The sequence below is a fragment of the Gekko japonicus genome, unplaced genomic scaffold, assembly GCF_001447785.1.
Source record: "Gekko japonicus isolate JY-2015 unplaced genomic scaffold, Gekko_japonicus_V1.1 scaffold1606, whole genome shotgun sequence".
Classification (NCBI taxonomy): domain Eukaryota; kingdom Metazoa; phylum Chordata; class Lepidosauria; order Squamata; family Gekkonidae; genus Gekko; species Gekko japonicus.
The window spans coordinates 33,665-40,009 of NW_015170934.1; positions in this window are offsets into that span (position 1 = coordinate 33,665).

A 6,345-nucleotide genomic window follows, 5' to 3' on the forward strand; every position below is an offset into this window, starting at 1 on the left:
TCTTTCCCTCCCCCTCCCTCCCCAGAGGAGGATGGGGAGGAGCCCTCAGCCAATCAATGGAAGGCTTTCTTTCTCTCCTCTCCCAAGCAGGAAATAGGAGAGGCTGGGGAACAGGACCTGTGAAGCCAGAAGCAGGAAGGAGGAAGCAACACGGAGCAAGCTTTCTAGCCCAGAGGGGGAAAAACCCACACAGGAAAGTTTTAAACTTAGTATTGCCTGGCACTGGTTGCCCTGGGGGAGACTCAGTCCTCCCTGGAAAATTTCAGAGGGGACAGCCCCCAAGCCCCCTCCCATAGTTTACACCTATGGGAAGGACTTCAATGGGGTATAGTGCCATAGAGTCCAACGTCCAAAGCAGCCATTTCTGCAGGTAAACTGATCTCTGTTGCCTGGTGATCAGTTGTAATCCCAGGAGATCTTCAGCCACCAGCTGGAGGTTAGCAACCCTATAGGAATACCAGGGTCATGACATGGAGGCAGGCAATGATGAACCAACTCTGAATGATTCTTGCCTTGAAAACCCAGGGGGTCACCATAGGTCGGCTGTGACTTGGCAGCCTAAAATAAATAAATAAATGGTTAGGCTTGTATCTACCTCCGCTGCAATGGATGTGAACCTACTTCAATATAGTAAACTATGTTTTTCCAATAAATTTGGCTCATGTGTGTTTGAGTGATCCTATGCTTTTCCTAACTGCATAGTGCTGATGAATATAAACGAAAAATAAATTCACTGCACAACAAGGCTGGAGACTTCCAGAGGCAGAGAGAGGAGAGAACTTAATAAAAGCAACAACAACAACAAAAATTAGCAGAAGCTTTAAAAAATAAATAAATAACATCATCCACTACCGTAACTGATAGACAATTCAATAAAAATTATAAAATGGACAACAACACGAACAGAAAGAACCCAGCCAGACTGGGTGGCCACAGCTGAGAGAGCCTCGTATGGACATCCGCTTGACATTTTCTTTTCTGAGCCTTCTGCAAAAGGGAAGGAAAGGGGGAGAGAGAGCTATTTTAGTATTAGCCATTCTCTCTTGTTGCTTCAAAGTGCTCCGTGCAGCTGTCGGTGATGAAGATGACGTGTGCAATTATAACAAGGCAAACCATTTAGTGCCCCATGTTTTCCAAATGGTTCTGCTCAACCAGCTCGTGTTCCATTTATAGTTAGTCAGAAGCTGCCGTTCATTGCCAAGGAGCCCTGATTCACTCTGACTCATCGCTCAGCCTCTGTTGTCATTTTTTTGTGTGTGTGTATGGGCATGTGAACATCCACAACTCGATGAGTCTGTGGGTCTTTTCCTTGCAAAGAGACAGACTTTGTGTCTTGAACGCGAAGCTAAATGCTCCAGCTCTTGAGCATAACTCCAATGAGACTGGCAGAAATCTTCAGTCCGGATAAATCTCGACTCCTGCACTGGAATTTTCCCTTCAAAAGGCTGTTGGAAGAGAAGCATCTGCTTTCGGGGGAAGGAGTGTTCCGGAGCAGAGGGCAGCCTGGGCATCAGGGTTTCCTGTCTGGCAGGGCCCGGGGACAATGCAGCACCTGCTGTGGGCCCCTTCACCTGAGCTCCAACTCCCCGAGAATCTTCAAGGGCCTGCGCTGTCGGCTCGGCCAGGCCTAAGAAGGCTGAGGCTCTCTGAGCCCTCCCCTGCTCCGCCTTCCATTGTGCCCCTGGCTGGCTGGGGGAAGAAGAAGAAGAGGAGGAGGAGGAGGAGGAGGAGGAGATTGGATTTATACTCCACCCTTCACTACCCAAGGGAGTCTCAGAGCGGCTTGCAAACTCCTGTCCCTTCGCCTCCCCACAACAGACACCCTGTGCGGTAGGTGGGGCTGAGCAGGGGTCATTTCCTGCAGGAGCGCACAGGAGCGGAGCTCCGGCAGTAAGGAGCCCAGGGGGTGGGCACATGCAACAAGCCCCGCCCCCTGCTCCCAGCAGCCCTCAGTCAGAGCAAGAAGCAGCCAGGTAAGTGGCAGAGATCCCCCCCGGCCCCCCAGCCCAAAACAGTCTAGTGGCACCTTTAAGACTAAATTTTATTCAGGTACAAGCTCTCCCTCCTCTGCGAGGACAGATCTGCAGTCCCCCCCCAATAGCTAGCAATCGAAAACAGTCCAGTGGTGCCTGAGCGGTGGGTGTTGCCTTCTGACCTCTCCCTTCCCCTCCCCACAACAGACACCCTGTGAGGTGGGCGGGGCTGAGAGAACTCTGACACAAACTGCTCTTTTTCAAGGACAGCTGTGCCAGAGCTTGTGACTGACCCAAGGTCACATCAGCAGGTGCAAGTGGAGGAGTGGGGAATCAAACTCAGTTCTCTCAGATTAGAGTCCACACACTTAACCACTACACTAAACTGGCGTGCCAGCCATGGACACAGCGCTGGAGCCTGGGCCCTCTCTTCCCCTGTCCTGCTGTGCTCCATGGGGGCCCACCTCCGTGAGTAGCAGCCAGTTCCCAAGCCACACTACTCCTGATGTCATTGCTGGCTGCAGTGCCACATCGCACGGCTCCTCTAGACTCAGCAGCTGACCTGATGCTCCCATTGGTCCCGACCACTCCTTCCCTGGTTGCCTTCATCCTGCACTGCTGGACAGGCCAGGGGTATGGGCCTCCATGCGGTTCTCTGTCGGATCAGTGCACCCATCCCTGGACACCGCCCCCCTTGGCAGTGACATAGCCGAGGTAGCCACGGGTTAGAGCAGGTGAGACATGCAATTTGCATTGAAGGGATGGTGCTCCATTTGGTTTGTCATAAGCTTTTATGCATTTGAGCCCCTGAAGTGGGACGTGTTCTGTTATCAGCATGAAGAGTAGATCAAGATGGGTAGCCTGGTGCTAGCCTGTCTGTAGCACTAGAAAAGAGCAAGAGTCCAGTAGAACCTTAGACCAGTGATGGCGAACCTTTTAGAGGCCGAGTGCCCAAACTGCGACCCAAAACCCACTTATTTATCGCAAAGTGCCAACACGGCAATTGGACCTGAATACTGAGGTTTTACTTTAGAAAAACAACTCATACATTAACTTAAGATGATCCTAACAAAGTAAGGAAATCAATCCCAAATGCTTTTGTTTACTTAAAATTATTTGGCAGAGAATTTGACACTTTAATGATGGTCTGGGCCTAGCTGGGGCGATGGCACGCGTGCCCACAGAGAGGGCTCTGAGTGCCACCCCTGGCACCTGTGCCATAGGTTCGCCACCACTGCCTTAGACTAACAAAATTGGTAGCAGGGAAGGAGCTTTTGTTGCTCTTTGCACAGCATGAAAGGGTTATTGGCAGTGTTCCCTCTAAGCTGAGTTAGTGTGAGCTAGCTCACAGTTCTTTAGCCTCCAGCTCACACATTTTTGTCTTAGCTCAGGAAGGAGGGCTCCAGAGCAAACTAATCCATGCAGTAGCCAAATCGCTCACTCACAACTTTAATGCCAGTAGCTCACAAAGTAGAATTTTTGCTCACAAGGCTCCACAGCTTAGAGGGAGCATTGGATATCGGTGAGGTAGTATTGCCGGTAATTCATGGGGTCGCCATAAGTCGGACGCAGCCCCATAGTTATTTGGTTTGAAGAAGTAGAAGATTCGGTTTTTATACCCCATCCTTCAGTACTTGAAGGAATCTCGGAGTGACTTACGATCACCTTCCCTTCCTCTCCCCAGAACAGACACCCTGTGAGGCGGGTGGGGCTGAAAGAGCTCTGACCAAAGGTCACCCAACTGTCTTTATGTGGAGGAGTGGGGAATCAAACCTGGTTCTCCAGATTCGAGTCTGCCACTCTTAACGACTACACCAAAGGCTGACCTTTCTGTAGGCAGTCTGATAGAGGGGCCACTTGGGTAGCACAATTAGGGACAAACCTACTGTAATAATCCAGCAGCCCAAGGAATCACCACATTTGCCTCTTGGCCTGGGGAAGAGGGTACTCTCTCAGCAAAGCAGTGGATGATTGAGCATCACTAAATAATACTTGGCTAAAGCAGAACTAGAAAGACGTAGCTTACTAAGGGATGCTGTGCCATGCACAGAAGCTACGTGAAGAGCAAGAGTGATGCTGTTGATTGCACTGTGGTGCCCAGAGATGCAGAAAGTAATCAGTCAAATAGGCTCAAATTGCTCATAGAAAGCCAACCAGCCTGATAAAAACTGGTGAGTAGAATGTGAGCCGTCACTAGATAACACTGGGCTGTACCCTCTTTCCTCTGGACTTCTGTTGCACACTCATAAACCCCTCAGAACCTTAAAACAAACAAACAAAGGCTTCATGCTGTGTTACATCCTGTCTTTGGTTTACTATGGGACTCAAGGGGCAAAACAGAGGATGTCAAGGTGGTTTCCCACCCATGGGCCAGTTTCATAATGGCTTAGCTTCAATTAGCTTGCACCAGCCTCCGATTTATAAAAATAACTCACAGCTAAGTTCCACTCCATCAGCAAGACTTTTGCAATGCCTTCCAAATGTTTGTTATGTTTTATTGATCACATCCTAATATTCGCCTACAGTGAGTGACAGATTGAAATATGTAATTTCCCTTAGCGTACCCTAACAACTGCTATCCGATTCATCTGTTTGGCAAATCAGGAGGTAATTGCTAGCTTCCCCCCACTTTTAATTATTTCTTTTGCTAGATCAACTTGCCTTGTGTTTTTCTTTAATCTTCAAATTTACAACTACGATGAAGCATGTTTGTGTTCGGAGAATACAGAGGCATATTTGAGGAACAGGGTCTGAAACATGAAATGCTCATGTCCTGAAGCTTCTCTGCAGAGCTGCTGAGAGGGGAGGATTGGAGGAACAAAATTCCAGGGGTCCTGTTCCCTCCAATAGTCCATGGAAGGACAAAAGTTGTGTGATCTGCATTCGTATGTTTGTTGTCCTGGTTATTGATGGGGTATTGGCCCACCCAGAGGGTATTTCTGCCTAGGAGCACATGAGTAGACCCAGGCAACCCTGCTTCTCTGCCTTCCCTGAATGGCTTCCTGGTTCAGCAAGCATTTCCCACCTGGGCCAAGCCCAACCCCTCCCCATCACACTTCCTTGTTTGCCTGTACTTAGGGTTGATAACCTCCAGGAGTGGCCTGGAGTTCTCCCGAAACCACAACTGGTCTCCTGACTACAGAGATCAGTTCCCCTGGAGGAAATGGCAACTTCTGGGGATAAACTGTACAGAATCACACCCGGCTGAGCGCCCTCCTGTCTCCAGGCTCTACTCCAGATCTCCAGGAATTTCCTAAGACAAATGTGTCCTCCTAGCTGTAGAGTCTCATGAGCAAAAATTCTACTTTGTGAGCCACTGGCATTAAAGTTGTGAGCGAGCAATTTGGCTACTGCATACATTAGGCCAATTTTGCACATGTTACTTACCACTGTTTACCGGCAGGGCAGTTTGCCCCGGACCATTTAAATGGATTTCGCATTAGAGTTCTTGGCACATGGCTGTTTTCAATCTGCTCCCGGAGTTTTATTTCCTTGGCGAGGTTCCCTGTGGCTTCCTGCGTCCTCCCTCCTCCCACTCCCCTGCCTCCACCCTCTTAATCCCTCCCCTTCCCCCTCCCACTTTTTCTCCGTGCAGCAACAGGAAACTTCTGGCAAATCGAGGATTGAGCTGAGTCGGAGCAAAACGGAGGAAGCTGCGGGTCAAAAGGCGGCCGCGGGACAAATGGTGTGAAATTGACCAGAAGGAGGGAAAGGAGGAGCGAGCCCGGGACAAAGGCTAGTGTGAAATCAGTCTTAGTTTGCTCTGGAGCCATCCTTCCTGAGCTAAGACAAAAATGTGTGAGCCGGAGGCTAAAAAACTGTGAGCTAACTCACACTAACTCAGCTTAGAGGGAACCCTGGTTGGCCCCCCTCCCTGTATGGCAGGTTTGTTCTTCTCATCCTTACCATTGACTGGCCAGCTTGACCCTAGAGGTCCTCTAGCAAATGATCCCCACATGAGAGTCCTCTTCCTCTGCTCTGCTTTCATTTTTGCCAACACACATCTTGTAGGGTGGCCAGCTTTAGGTAAGGAAATTCCTCTGGATCTGGGTGTGGAGCCTGGGGAGGGTGAGGCTTAGGTGTGGAGAGGGACCTCAGAGGGGTGTCCTGCCACAGAGTCCACCCTCCAAAGGAGCCATTTTCTCCGGGGTAACAGATCTCAGTCATTTGGGGAATCCGTTGGCATTCTGGGAGAGCTCTAGGTCCCACCTGGAGGTTGGCAACCCTGCTATCTGGGTATTTCTTGTCAGGTTCTTGGCGGAAAGGAATCAAAAATCCAAATGAGCGATGCAGTATCAGTTCTGTCTCTCTTTCGGTCTTAGCTAAATTTAAGTTCTGACCTTCAGAAGGAGCAATAGGACAACCGGCAGGA